At 35.3% G+C, this 16,570-nt stretch overlaps 2 protein-coding genes across 2 annotated transcripts in view; one reads left to right on the top strand and one right to left on the bottom strand.

Moving 5' to 3' along the window:
• The window catches only part of LOC133518484 (uncharacterized), a 237,308-nt gene that overhangs the window by 8,163 nt on the left and 212,575 nt on the right, over positions 1–16,570 (bottom strand). The gene's annotated exons all lie outside the window — the stretch shown is intronic.
• LOC133518477 (SUN domain-containing ossification factor) overlaps positions 1–16,570 on the top strand; it is a 128,485-nt gene that overhangs the window by 64,675 nt on the left and 47,240 nt on the right. The window lies entirely within an intron of this gene.

Raw genomic sequence — 16,570 nt, 5'->3', positions numbered from 1 at the left:
CATTGTGAACCTACATACATTAATCACAGTAGGTTCACAATTCTGATTTAGCTTAAAAGATAAACAACGGTATATACTCGTATTACGTCGTGTTTCGTTGAAAAGCAGAATATCTACGAGAGAAATGTTTACAAATATCATACAATTAGGTTTCTAAAATTGAACGTGTTTTGATAGCGATTATCTTGGTTGAGTTGCCTGTTCAAACTTCCAAGAATTGTTGGCCGAAAGTTAATTGCAATTGACCATTGGATTGCAATTGGATTAACGTTTCGGCCAACACTGCTTCCAAGAATATGTACCTACTTAGCAGAATTGTGAACCTAAATACATATCATATTTAATTACAGTAGGTTCACAATTCTGCTTTAGCTTAAAAGATAAACAACGATATATACTTGTATTTTTCATCGATGCGCATGTTTCGTATGTTTACAAATATCATACAATTAGGTTTCTAAAATTGAACGTGTTTTGATAGCGATTATCTTGGTTGGGTCTTGACATGACTGACCTGAGTAAGAGATAACTTTACTTGTAGGTATTATACATTACAAGTTAATATGTAAATCAGGGAATTTCATATTACAAATGTTAAGGAAAACGTCATATTTACCACTATATCTTTTGATTTTCGTAATTTTTTGTGATCTTGCTATAGGTATCATAGCAATCTTGGCACCCTATTTTATATAGTTTTCAATTTATTAGATGTTTGAAAAGAACTAGAAAGTAATTGTTTTTTTTTATTATATTAAGTTTCGACATGAACTCATTACAATAAAGTCTTGGAAACCTGTTCCTCACAGACCTGGACTTTTTTTGGATGCTGACTTCATCCCACTCAGAATCGTGAGCATTTTCGTTTATATTATAATTAATTACATCACGTTATAAAACTATTTTTATATATATATTTTACATACGTAGTGGAATCTTAAATTTTCGTACACAATGTGGAATATCGTTTTAGCTGTAGGATCTAAAATGCTAGAGTCTGTGCGGAAAGAGAAGAGTCGTGGAATGTATGGGGCTCAATACATTCCACGACTCTTCTCTTTCCGAATAGAATAGTGATTCTAATTTGAGTTGGAAGAATTCAAAAATGTCAATGTTGGTGAGAAATATTCGTGAGATATTTTTGAAAACCTTTAAGTAGTTTTGTAGTTATCTAGATTAAAAATACTTACGTAATATTACCAATAGAGAATAGACGAGGCAAAATGATAGGTCACTTGATAAGATACGAAACTTTCTTTAAAACTATTTTGGAAGGCAAGATCGAAGGTAGAAGAGGAAGAGGAAAACCATGAGCAAGTTACACGCAGCAACTAAAAGGAAAAGCAAATGTCGTGTCTTACAGGGATCCAAAGAACTTGGCCGAGGACCGCGAAAACTGGCGTCTACTCCACCGACAAGAGCCATGCTCTTAAATGAAAAGAGAGAGAATATTACAAAATTCGCCGTTTTGGTAGTAGTAAGTTACCGGTAAATACTATCTAGAGCACGATTACATCATTTAGTTATTGCCAGCATTTTGCAGTTGTGCATTTCGCTTGTACTTGTCCGTACATGTATTGGCGCGAGCGTGACACACGATAGCTAAATGACAACATTCAGATGTCAGTGTACGTTCGAATTGGCCTCAATGCTCTAACCCCCTTATTCATAAACGTCCACTAAAGTTGACAAGCCGCTAATAATCGTTTGTCCCTTTCCGACGTATTGGTATGATGGAAAGGGACAAGCGATTATTAGCGGCTTGTCAACTTTAGTAGACGTTTATGAATAAGGTGGTAAATGTTTACCTAAGTGTCGCGTAAATCGTATTCAGCTAGTGACGTCAGTCGTCAACTTAACTGTCATATCGTGCACTCGTTAAAGTACTGTTCAGTCCGTTATTTGCGGCCTGTGCCGCTACTGGGTGCGTAGACTAGATGCTCGTTAATGCTCCGTAGCGAGCGAAACGCAACTGTTTCTGTCACACTTATATGGAAGAATGATAGAGAGAGATAACTACGCTACGGAGCGTGAACGATTGGCATCTTGTCTACGCATCCAGGGAGCCTACCGTGTCTACACTGGACGGTTTGTGCGTGAGGAAATTGCCTCGTGCGTATGCTCGCTCTGTGTGGACCCGGCTATTCGCAAAAGCTGGCAGTCGCGAATCCGGCGAACTGGTAATGAGTGGGCCCAGGCCTCCCGTTTAGCACCCATTGAGCCCGTAACAAATATCCAAGTTTCTTTTCCATCAGAACCCTCAGAACTTCTTTTCCAGAAGAACAGTAATCCATAGTACTCGTACCTTCACAGACGTGCTCACTGACTGATTTAAACGGTCACCCTAACCCACATAGTCCTTACTGCATTAACTTAAGACCTAATACAGCTTGCTTTAGTATTTTCATGGGCTGAAGTCTGAAATCGGGTCGCTCGATGCCTATCTAGGTCTCAGAGGCGAACTTAGCCGAAGGGCAACGGAAACAAACGATTAAGCTAACTTAACTGCCGAAGTGTGGGTCGGGTTTAAATAGATCTTACCTAAGATCAAATGTTAAATTACGTATCAATAGGTTTTTGACACCCACGTATATAAAAATGGTTGACCCGCAGGGGCCGCAGGCGTGTAAAAAATACTCCAATTGCGAAAATGTACAAGTGAAAAATAAAAACGTTTTGAATATAAAATTAGTGCACAACCCACGCCATATTAAAATAAAGACGGAATTGTGGTTACTCAATAACTTTTCAGACGATTTTAACGACAGGTAGAAAACAGGATGATGTTGAATTTTACAACAAAATCTAGTGAAATAAATAGAAAATAAACAAATTTATCACAATAAATTGGACACAAAATATATGGAAATAATAAAAAAATACAAAACCTCAATATTCAGAATTGAAGTCTTTAACTTGAAAAAAAAAATTGGTACCTACCTTCCTATTTAACTATTCAAAAATAAATTTAAAAGTGGAAAAAATTACTGCTTTGGGTGAGACTTGACCTCACGGCCTCTGGATAGATATGGTTCAAGTCTCACCCAAGACAGTAATTTTTCCTCTTTTAAATTTATTCTAAGCTCAATAGCATCTTTCGCAGACGTTTCTGCTTGTTAAAAATTATTTAATCAAAAATAGCTTGTAAATGTTTATTATTATTTTACATAAACGCGATATTTTTTGCATTTCACCGTCAAACTCTAAACTCGCAATTTAAGACTGCTTCAAGTACCGTTTAGTACAGTCGCCATCGGATATATCGGAGCAACCAAAGTGCTCAAAAATATCTGAACACGCACTCTAACACCTCGACAATAGACGCGTGTTCAGTAATTTGTGAGCACCTGGGCCGTTCCAATATGTCTGATGGCGACTGTAAGAGTGATGAGCGTGATTCCCAGACTTTGATTGTCATTTCTGACTGATGTGTTGCTTTGATGGCAATGGCTTCCAGACATCTGATCCTCAAAACAAATCAGTCGATCTGATACCTACCATTAACAAAAAGTTGTCTTCTAGCCTATTCCAGGCCGTTCATCCACATCAAACGCGATAGTATTAAAAGCTTTTTCCTGTACATGATTAACTTACTCATAGCTCATCTCATTATCTAGTCTAGATAATGTTATCTCTTTGATGACGCAGCTGTGTTAATGACTGACCGATAAGAGACCTATGGGAGGTCTGGTTTTAGGTCAAATCACAGTCTGTTATTTTGGCAATATGGTAGTCATTCTTTCTGAAGCAGTTTAATTCTTGAAGCATGGTGTTACAAAAAGAATCCTTTTAAGGGCATATTCGATTCGGTATTGGGTTTTATAAGGAAAAAGAAGAAAAATAATTTTGGCGAGATTTTTTTTTTCTATGGGGCAGATTGTCCAAGTCAGCCAAACAGCCAACCTTCCATACGAAAGCCAAAAGCATTTTTTCGTTCCTTTTCTTGTTACTCGTTGCAATGGTTATGATCCCCTGGGTCCCTGATTTTATGGTTTTAATACCATAAAATATGTGAATTTATATTTACCAAACACGAATTTTATGGAACATACGACCATTTCTTCGTAATGGGTCAACTACAAAGCAGTTGGTAATAGAGTCGGTGCGGAAAAAAGAAGAGTCGTGGAATGTAAGGGAACCCATACATTATACTAACAACGTAACAGAAAGTTGCTAACTTTGAGTGTGAGTTAATACTTTACGCTAATCCTTTGTTTATTATACTACCTGAGCTTATCCTTTAAACCTTATCAATCTATATTGTGTCAGAACAAACTTACAGTAAAAAGTAAGCCATATTAAACGTGTTAGGTATATTCGTGTTTATACGAATGAAATAATGAATAAGACATTCGTCATTTGAAAAGCGGTTGAAAGATATATTCGCGGATAAATTATTCGCGAATAAATTATTCCCGAATAACCTATTCGTGAATTTTTGTTTTTCGAAGGATTATTCCGATAAAAATGTATTCGAATAATGCCCATCTGTGACCGTAACTACTATGTCGTTACAATTGTCACGCACCATGGTTATAGGCAGTTAGGCACATATAGATCGAGTCATTCACGAAGGCGTTAGCCGTGACTTGTAATGTCATGTTATTAAAGGTTAGATTTGACAAATCTGCGCGTCATCGTGGATGACACGAACTATATGCCTTGTATTGGTTTTAAATACTTTTATTGAAGTAGTTTCGTCATCATGTTACTAGGACCGATGACAATGACAAGGCTTGACTGTAACAAAGAGGGCAAAGTTCACACGGTTGTGACAAGGCATTGTTGTAGCTGTCGATAGTGTCGGTGAATGTAATCAAGTGGTTAACGTTTTATAAGATACTGGATATTTTAACATAAACCCGAGTAAATTAAGTTAATTTGCCTGGATGTCGATTTATAATGATAAAAAGTTATTTACGTTATGACATTGCTTACAATGTTTCGTTATACGCTTAAATAAATTTGCCATATCAGTTTATTTCTTTGACATGAGTAGCTTAAGAACGCGAATATGAATGGAAGCGGTCACGTGCCGTCGTCCATTTCCATCTTAACCAAACAGCTAGTCACAATTGTACTAGTTAAATAATTAATCAATAAAAAGCTGTAATAATAACACGGAAGGTAGGGAGGACCAAAATGGTGAAGGCCGAGGGATTCCGTTGGTTGCAGTGATGAAGAAACTGTGGCTAGGAACAATGAATATTTTTCGTGTAATAATTATGACTTTTATGAATAATTTAGAAAGTATAAATAGTAAGATAAATATATAAATAGACGGTCAGAAATTGAGTAAGAAAAGCAAATATGTATAGGTTTAGTTATGAACAAATAGAGTGAAATAATCATATAGGTAATAACTTCCGCTTTTATATAAAATGATAAATATCAATGCAGTAAACATGTGCATGTGGAATTGTAAATATAAGCAAGGACGATTAAAATAAAAAAAATATTTTCAATTATAAATAATATTATGAGTTTAAATTTTATGCAAAACGAGAATGTTGAAAAGAACACCTTTTCTGAAACTAATGCATTCGATTGGCAGGCAAAGTTATGGCGCGCATTAGTTCTGGTTTTGGTCTAGGTCTAGAAAAGCGGCCAAGTGCGAGTCGGACTCGCCCATGAAGGGTTCCGTACCATTTATGACGTATTAAAAAAACTACCTACTAGATCTGGTTCAAACCAATTTTCGGTGGAAGTTTGCATGGTAATGTATATCATTTTTTTTTTTTTGATTTTTCATTCTGTTAATTTAGAAGTTACAGGGGGGGGGGACACACATTTTTTCACTTTGGAAGTGTCTCTCGCGCAAACTATTCAGTTTAGAAAAAAATGATATTAGAAACCTAAATATCATTTTTGAAGACCTATCCCTAGATACCCCACACGTATGGGTTTGATAAAAAAATTTTTTTTTTTTAATTTTTAAGACGTATTCAAAAAAAACTACTTACTAGATCTCGTGCGAACCAATTTTCGGTGGAAGTTTGCATGGCAATGTATATCATATATTTTTTTTAGATTTTTCATTCTGTTATTTTAGAAGTTACGGGGGGGGGGGGGGACACACTTTTTACCACTTTGGAAGTGTCTCTCGCGCAAACTATTTAGTTTAGAAAAAAATGATAGTAGAAACCTCTATATCATTTTTAAAGACCTATCCATAGATACCCCACAGGCATGGGTTTGATGAAAAAAGATTTTTTGAGTTTCAGTTCTAAGTATGGGGAACCCCCAAAAATTTTTTTTTTTTCTATTTTTGTGTAAACATCATAATGCGGTTCATAGAATACATCTACTTACCAAGTTTGAACAGTATAGCTTTTATAGTTTCGGAAAAAAGTGGCTGTGACAGAATCGGACAGACAGACGGACATGACGAATCTATAAGGGTTCCGTTTTTTGCCATTTGGCTACGGAACCCTAAAAAACACTCCACGTAATTTAAATGTTGCAATTATACTTTGAAATGGTTTTAAACCATTTCAAATTTGACATTGAGAAATCAGATGTAGATGTTTTATTTTCCAAGTCGCGTAATTGTTACACTATTATTTTTTCTCAATACGTCATATCGCCTTGATGAGATAAGGACCAGACACTACCACTAGTAATGACATTACTTTTAATAATGAGAATACTTTTAAGCAATATCATTAATAATGTGTATTGATTGTAATGAAGAAATGATGGTAAGTAATGAAGTTAGGTTGTTGGCTTAATTACTGGAGTAATGTTAATGTAATGCCACTATATTGATTCGCATTAACACTCTAATGATTGAAATGATGGAATGACAAATGACAGAAAAATCACGGAAAATAATGAAATATAGTTTTACAATAATCGTTTGTGGGACATATGATTCTTTTTTGAATCTTCATTATGTACCTAATTAATAATGTTTGTTAAGAGGAAAGTGGAGGACCCGCGCGAAATCACTTTTTCATACAAACGTAATCCTCATTTTCCTCTCTGGATATTAACATTATTGAAAATAATTTGACATAATTTGTTGTATATCAACCACAGCTATTTTCAAATTTTTAATCATTATAGAAGTTAGACGCATTTATAATTTTGTATGAAATCTGTTTTTCGTTCCTAATTTTTATAATAATACAAAAATCGGAAAAAGTCAAACGTAGGGGCATAGCTATGGTTAATATACATCAAATGTTGTGAAAATATTTTGGCAAATGTCATTATCCAGAGAGGAAAATGGGGACTACGTTTGTATGGAGAATGGGCCGTCCAGTTGTCTCTTAATATTTAAATGAGAATTACTTCCGAAAACAATAGACAACAGCCGCTAACACATTATCATTTCTTTGGTACAGTCACGTCTACAAAATACCCATACGAAAAATGTGCCAAAAATATGCATACCTTATAATATATGGGCAATAAAGTCGTGTACTATATTTTCGGCACTTTTTTGTATCGATATTTTCAGACGTGACAGTACAATACAGTGTGTCCCTAGCCATTGGATAAAGCCGAAATGTACATATGCATTAGGGTATTTAGAACCAGTGTACAAAGTATCATAACAGCGGGTGTAGCGGTTTCGAAGAAATTAACAAATTACCATTTTTTACTTTGGAGCAGGCTGTATGTGTTAGTAGCTCCTAAGGTAATATCCTCAAAGAATAGTATGGAAACTTCTTCGACCTTTTTGATATTTATATTATTTATGACACTAATAAGCTTCTGACTTTTGAAAAATGTCATCATTATCAAATATTTCGAACAAATTGTCAAAAACACTGCCAAAGATTAACACAGTGTGTTTCTTATAGCAAATAACTTTTGTCCGAAAAATTTAATTAAAAATATTAACGTCAGAGCATTACTGAGAAGTAACCCTACGTGGGATTTCAGGGTTTGTCCAATGGCTAAGGTCATCCTGTATATAATGTTTACTAGTAACCATCTCATTAGTTTCGTCATTACGTTTACTGTTCTAATCGATCACTCTTACGTAGAAAGTGGAGTTAGGGACAGATTTAGTGTTAGACAGATCGTTAAATCATTCTAGGCACGTTACGGGTAAAAGCTTGTAGGGAACGTCGCGTATGCCGTAAAACGGATGTAATAGATTACTTGCACAAAATAATACACAACAATTTACTTTTACCTTGGTTTATTCCAAACTATAGATTGTATAGAGTATGTATTTGATTAACGATGAAGTACTCAAGAACAGTACCCCTAGTGTAAATATTTTCGACAGCGAAACGTGACGTACGCGTTTGCGTTAAGTGTCATTTTGTATGAGATTTTTGACTTTCCAAAACGTCCCGCTTGGCGCGCTGTTTATAAACCCATACAAAATGAGACTTAACGCAAACGCGTACGTCACGTTTCGCTATCGACTAAATTTACACTAGGGGTACTGGTCTCAACTGCAAACTAGTGAAAAGAAAATTGTACCTAATTTTTTTTGTCCACGTATATTGGCCATTTTGTACAATCACATATTACGGTTTACTGCTTAACACATTATTTTACACTGGTCCAAGCTTGTTTTCATCCAATTTTAAAGTTTACGCTTTCCCGATAATGGCATGGTCTCTTCAAAATCTTACTAAGCTAGTGTACTTATAATCCCATCTTCCAAGCCACGGCTGTGGCTCGTGTCGTGTCGTGTGACTTAAATTTGCATTTCACGGTCACGCTTCGTTCGTAACGAGATTTATGAAAATTGCTTGCTCTGTTTATTGCCATCGCTTATGTCGCGAATTATCTTTTACGTCTCGCGTCGTTGTTCTCAGATGAAGAAGCTTCTCCAAGCACTTTCAGAGAAATTGTTATCGCTTGGCTGTGGCCTATTGAAACGTGGATAGTGTTGTTCCTGTCGAATTTTGGGGTGGTCGTGTACGGATGGCACACTGCATCCGATTCACACGCACATGCGCCTGAAATTCCCGTGCCTCAAGAGAAAATTCCATATCATATCAGAAAGAAGTGCAAAAGTGCGGGAAAATTGTATGGGAGATACGGCAATAGAACTACTGGCGTATGCCGTTGTTTTTGATGGAATGTACGTGCCGTTTTAACCCTTTTCCAGACATAGTATGAGTTATCGACCACATAGGCGCCAATAGAATTTCAACTTAAGCATTTCGATTTAAGGTTCAAATTAGATTTTACTTTCGGGAAATGTGACTTGTCTCATCAAATTAATCATCAAAGCTGGATTTATTGGAATATATTTGAATTTTTTGGGAAAACCTTGTAGATTGGTGCGGCCTGGAAAAGGGTTAATGGTAATTACCGTATCAGGAACAACACTGAACGTGGATAGGTAGTTATATCCGAGGCACAGTGAGATGTAATTAGCGAAATATATTGAGAATATTGTAAATAATAAGAAACAATAGAATACCTACTATTACGAAACTTGAAACTAAAGGTCTGTGAGCGCTTCCATTACTTGTTTAATCATTTTTTTTCTTTGCTAAACCTGTAATATTTCTCTTTATTTCATAATACATGTTTGTTAAAGACACGGTGTAAGATTGACGTTACACGCGGGTAAATCTTCTCGTAAATGAATACTCTCACTAACGATGTTTAACAAGCAAACTCAAGAACATCTGTTTCTACGTCATTAGACTTTTGTCTGCTCCTTTCCCGAAAAGATAAGTCGCGTACGTGATTATTTGTGTCATTTCCAGTCATAAGGTTAAGCACCTTCGTCATTTTTCGATAATGATGGTTTCTAGTTGTTTTTATATCAGTCTCATGTTGTTAGGCCCTTATTAACGACGCCAAAGTGGTACCGTCTGCTTAAGAATTACTCGTATGGAGGAAATTAAGAAGCATTAACCCTCAACTGACCTTTGACATCTGCTTTCCCATACAAATTATACCCTGTGGAACCCTGGAGAATTTTCCGCCATGTATTCAATGACAGAATTCTGCTTGCGTTGATACGAATCAATCTGTCTTGTCAAAACTGTCGCCAATTAGCGACTGTCGTTAGAAATGTCTGACAGCTGTCAATGCGTAAAGAAATGTCATTTGCGTAACAGACCGGATGTCTATGTCTCTATGATACTGCAAAGATATGCAAAACCGGTATGCATGCAACATGGCACCGGTAAAACACATGTCGCTATACGATATGTGCATCTATGGTCACGCTTTTATCGCCAGTCAATATGACTATCTTTTTCTAACAAATGTCACAAGTGTGTAAGTGCGAGAGTGACTCATGACAATAGACGACAACAGTTTAACCATCATCTTCTTACTCCTTATTCTTCATAAGTGGAGGGTGAAGGTGGTCCTTAATTATGGATTTCCAAGCAGTTCTGTCTTCAGCTGTGCGTAGAGACAGATAGTTTACATAGCCCATGTAAGGAGTTAAGGGGATTTCCTTTCAACTTTACATATTAAAGGCAAGATTGCTCTTATGTCTGTCACACAGTTTAAGTTAAGTAAAATTATCTGTTATTTTTCTATAGTTTAACATACTTTCTACATCTAAGTTACTGTAAATTAACCGCGTGGAAGAGCGGTGCTCTCTTAGCACAAGTGTTTTCTCACTTAAAAAGAGGCACCAGCGCAGATATTGTAATTTGTTTTTAAGCTACTGAATAAAAATATTTTATTTTATTTTTTTATTTTATTTAGTTTACGACGTATCTGCTATGTAAATTTTCTACGTATCCAATTTGTATACTCATATGGACGAGGGTTATTGATCTGAGCGCAACATCAAATTTGCATTAACCTCGCCGCTTGACGCTTCTTACGGTTTTTAATATGGCGGTTTTGAGTAGTTTAGCCAAATAAAAAGTATTTTTACAAGCGATTTCGTTTGTGTAGAATAATAATTACCGCGATAAAACTATTCTATATCCCTTCCTGGGATTCAAACTATCCTCATACCAAACTTTATTTTTTTGGGTGAATACGAAGAGATAATAGACAACAATTAGGTACTTTTAGATTTATATTATTAGTAGGATTAGTGTCTGTAAATATTTTATCTTATTATGATAAAATATTTCATTAAAAAATGTTGCAAAATATTAATTAATTCATTAGTTTACTTGCTACTTTATGGCACCATCAAGCCATTATGATGGTAGAGAGTTATAAACAAATACTAGTCAAGCGTGATCTGTTGTGCAAAGAAAGGTACCAGCAAGGTGTAAGCTCTTAGATAAACGTCAATGTTGACATAAACTAATTTCCCTGTGATTTTTTATAACTCAACGACAAAAAACAGGTGGTCAATATAGTCTGTCTGGTGATCCTGCGACTACATAGCCTAGAATATAATAACTCCAGATGTCACAACCATGTCTCCGACTCTTAAGCTCAGTTTATGAAAGGTTGAGTACAAATGCCGGTTTCTCTCTGTCAATTGATCAATTCAAATGAGTTTTGTTCAAACGATTTGAGATATTTGTTTTATAATACTATTAAATCTTTAGAATTTGACTTTATTAACGTGCTTATTATATAGTGTTAATACGGTCGTACGTCATAAACATTCATATTTATTTGCAATAAAATTCTAACAGCCTTTAAAACATTTCACATCCCTATAAACTTATAAATGCTTTGTGCAAAATGCTTTTCACGATAATCTGACTATATCAATAAATCGCAGAATACTCAGGAAATATTACTTGGAAATCTAGTTCCTCTCGCTTATTAGATTAACACCGGTTATGACCGAACGGATTCAGTTTATTGCGCAGTTATTTTAATAGATACTAAGAATAATCGTTTCAAGAAATAAGTCTAGGTGTAAATGTTTAGCAACACTCATGTTGCACTTGATCTTTGGAGTTGCAAGTAAATATTGGCTACTTTGTTTGTTTATAGTTAAACTTTGCCGTATAAAACAAGTTGACGGATGGAAGAAAGTATTATAGACCAGCGGTTGAACAAAAATGGGTTTCGATAATATTAAAGTTTTTTCTTTTTTGATATGTCATTGGGAGTATGTTAAATAATACTTTGGTAAAAAGTTAGAAATTTTAAGATTGAGCTTTCGGTTATATTTAAATATTTTAATTTTTGCTAATAACTAAGTAAATATAGAATTAAAGTTACAGAAAACTTTAGCATATCGAATAACACTTCAATTTATGTACAATTTTCAGTTTTTAGAAATCTGGAACAGCTGCTTTCTGGTAAACGTAAAAACACGAGTTATTTTGTAAATATAGAATTAGAGTTGCTGATATTGCAAAATTACGATATTATCGATCAACTTAGTATTCTAGTAAAAAGTTAGACATGTAGACAATGTGCTTGTCTAGATATTGATTTCAGGTTAAGCAGTATAGCTGATATTGAATTAAAGTTTGTAGAGTTAATAATAATCGATCATCAACAATGATCTCAGTTACTAAACAAAAATTTAGAAATATAAAATCACGGCGACACTCATTACTGATATGTATGCATTCCTTGTACGCACGCTGTTGTATGTACGCTGTGGCAGGAGGCAGCGAACAACGGTAGTGGGGAGCGGGGTGCCCTTGACTGCGTCTACGGTCCATCAAAAAAAATCCTAAAGCGTGTTTTAAATTAATAGCAATGGAAAATTGTTATTTTGTTGTTACTATAATAGGTATTGCCCGCGGTTTCGTTCACGTAGAATTCGTTATCGCGTTACATGAATATTATTTATTTATTTAAACTTTATTGCACAAACAAAAAAAAACACAAATGGCGGACTTAATGCCAAAAGGCATTCTCTACCAGTCAACCATTGGGTCAAATAGAGACAAAAAAACACATTCTCATACAGATGACCACCCTTCCTTGTACCATTTTAAAAGCCAGTTGCAGCTTTTCTTTCCCGATTTTTTTGATGTTTGGACTTGGTATTTTCCTCGCGATAGTTATTTGTTTTAAGGGGAATGTTGTTGTTAACCGCTAATGCTGATATTGATAACCGATAGTTATATAGAGATACGTTATAAGGTATATGCACCCTCATGTTATTTATTTCTGATAAGAAATAAATGTAAAACCTCCTCCTCCTCCTCATGTCACTCCTTATCTTAACAGTGGTAAGATGTTGAAAATGGAAGCACGTCGATCATTGCACTTTGCGACCTTACTTTTCGGTGTGGTAAATTTTCAACAACCCCAATACCTTTTTAACAAGTTGTCGTTCTCCTCCCGTCCAATGAGAGATGGCATTCGACTTCTCTGTCCGAGGCACGGCAGTTCAGCAGCATTTCGTGGCAGTTTTCGCTACTCTGCTACGAAATGCTGGAACAACATACCCCCTCCAATACGTAACTCTAAGACATTACTCACTTTTAAACTTAAATTTAAACAATATCTTTTCAGCTTCCAACTGCCGTGTTCTTCGCGTTCCATGCACCTTAGTTAGATTATAATTATTTTATGTTATAAATTGAATTATTTATCTATTTTTAACGAGTTGCCTTTTTATGTATATATGCTCTACTATATATTAAACTAAATACATGTCTGACTTTACCTGTTTATATTTTTATATATTTTTAGATATTCCCAACCCACTCACTTCCGCTTTGAAAATTTTTCCGTGCATTAGTTTCTAACTTGTGTTAAATATTAATACTTGCTAAATCACTGTCTGACACTGCCTTTACTGTTCCGAGCTATCTTCTTGCCCTGGGCTCCACGGAAGACCAGCGCTGTAGCATATATATGTTAGAGCATATGCTGAGTGGTGTCCAATTGTAGCCTCTATTACAGCATCATCACTGTAACTTTTGCATGTTAGTATAAGTTACAAGTAGTTATAACTGTTTAGTGTATTAGATCTTCTTTCTTACTTTTTTTGTTTTCTAATGTGGTGCTGTTTGTAGATGGTTTTGCAATAAACGTTTTTCTATTCTATTCTATTCTAAAACAAAATTCACAGTGATACATTTCAAGTAGGTTGCCTTGTAAGATTGCGTACGGATAGTTTTTTTGTTTGTTATTTCATCGTATGATATATCAAATGAAAGCTTATTTGAAAGTTGCCGTATTAAAAAAGTTGGTCCAGTTAATGGTCGCCTAGATTAACCGATTTTTATATAAAATGTAGGCAACCATGGACTGGACCAACTTGTTAAAAAGGCAACCTAGTACAGTTAGTAATATTAGTACCTGGGCGACCGAGCTTTGCTCGGTTATAACTATTTATTGTAATATGGTGGTGATAATCTACATAAACTTAAAAAGTAAAATGTGAACTGACAATTAGTATTATTTACAATCGATTTTAACCTTACAGCACTTGTCACAGAGTAACGCCATGTATTGTCGATTTTTCTTATTACATAGGTCATTTTTTTTTTTACTAAATTAAACTTGTGTAAAACAATAAAAATTAAAAAAATATATATAAACTTGAACATATAAAAAAAAAACAAAAGTTAGTCACCGGGCGAGATTCGAACCCGTAACACTCGTTTAGCAGTCCGCGTCTTAACCCGCTGGACCAGACGGACAGTGGCCGGCAACACGAAATTAGTCACCATATTCTGCGTCGAAAGAAAAACGTATGAAAACTCGAAAATACGCGTTTTCCCAAACATAAGACTAATCTAGATAGATTGTATACCCACAAAAACCCCTATATACCAAATTTCAGCGAAATCGTTAGAGCCGTTTCCGAGATCACAGAAATATATATATATATATATATATATATATTTATATATATATATATATATATATGTATATATATACAAGAATTGCTCGTTTAAAGGTATAAGATAAAATAACTTTTCTTTTGATATATCATGTGACGTTTTCGTTTACACAGTAAAAGCACAGTGTAAAAAGTAACAGTGGGCCGACGCCTTTGATGTTTGCGTAAATGCCGACACCGCTCAAGGTCTCCATACCTACCTAGGGTTATCACAGACTTACACAACTGCCCAAAAGAGGATGGAAATGTTTTTAGTTTTCATGTTGTATGATGTATGTGTACTAATTTTACAAATGACGTCTATTTTGGAAATAAAGATGGCGGACGTCACTTTTTTGAAAAAGTCGTCATGGGTGTTGTTTTCTGGGTTTTTAGGGGTGTGGATTTCAAAAATGGCATCTATTTTGAAAATAAATATGGCGGACGCTACTTTTTGAAATGGGTGTCGATGTGTGTAGCCGTGATATCAACCACCTTTAATTCTAAAATGGTCTCTATTTTTGAAATCTGCACCAACAAGAACCGCCAAAATTGACGTCATTTTTGTAATTGGAACCCCGAGGAACCTCGGAGATGACACCCATATCGATTTTTAAGAAAAATTAATGTCCGCCATCTTGGATTTCAAAATAGACGTCATTTTCGTAATCGGAATCCTGAGGAACCTCGGATATGACACCCATATCGACTTTTAAGAAAAAATAATTTCCGCCATCTTGGATTTCAAAATGAACGTCATTTTCGTAATCGGATCCCCGAGGTACCTCGGAGATGACACCCATATTGATTTTTAAGAAAAATTAATGTCCGCCATCTTGGATTTCAAAATGAACGTCATTTTCGTAATCGGAACCCCGAGGAACCTCGGAGATGACACCCAAATCGATTTTTAAGAAAAATTAATGTCCGCCATCTTGGATTTCAAAATAGACGTCATTTTCGTAATCGGAATCCCGAGGAACCTCGGATATGACACCCATATCGACTTAAGAAAAAATAATTTCCGCCATCTTGGATTTCAAAATGAACGTCATTTTCGTAATCGGATCCCCGAGGAACCTCGGAGATGACACCCATATCGATTTTTAAGAAAAATTAATGTCCGCCATCTTGGATTTCAAAATGAACGTCATTTTCGTAATCGGAACCCCGAGGAACCTCGGAGATGACACCCAAATCGATTTTTAAGAAAAATTAATGTCCGCCATCTTGGATTTCAAAATAGACGTCATTTTCGTAATCGGAATCCCGAGGAACCCCGGATATGACACCCATATCGACTTAAGAAAAAATAATTTCCGCCATCTTGGATTTCAAAATGAACGTCATTTTCGTAATCGGATCCCCGAGGAACCTCGGAGATGACACCCATATCGATTTTTAAGAAAAAATAATGTTCGCCATCTTGGATTGCAAAATGGACGTCATTTTCGTAATCGGAACCTCGAAAAACCTCGGAGATGACACCCATACCAATTTTTAAGAAAAATGAATGTCCGCCATCTTGGGTTCCATAATGGATGTCATTTTCGTAATCGGCACCCTGAGGACTTTCAAAAATAATGAAAACATCAAATACTACATGATACATATACAAACAGAAGCAAGAAACAATTTCTTGCTTTTTAAAGTCTTAAACTACTCATAATTTCTTAAAATAAGTTATAAAACATGTCCGCCATTTTGAATTTGAAAATTGATATCATAATTATGATATATTTTTGTTTACACTGAGACAAATAATTAGCACATGTCATATGAAATATTTTAATTGTGTGTGTTTTTTTTTATTTATTTTTATACTACGTCGGTGGCAAACAAGCATACGGCCTGCCTGATGGTAAGCAGTATCCGTAGCCTATGTACGCCTGCAACTCCAGAGGAGTT

Source organism: Cydia pomonella, chromosome 5, assembly GCF_033807575.1.
Source record: "Cydia pomonella isolate Wapato2018A chromosome 5, ilCydPomo1, whole genome shotgun sequence".
In the NCBI taxonomy this organism is placed as follows: Eukaryota; Metazoa; Arthropoda; class Insecta; order Lepidoptera; family Tortricidae; genus Cydia; species Cydia pomonella.
The sequence above is the reverse complement of the archived record's forward strand: the minus strand, read 5'-3'. Positions and strand labels throughout refer to the sequence as shown.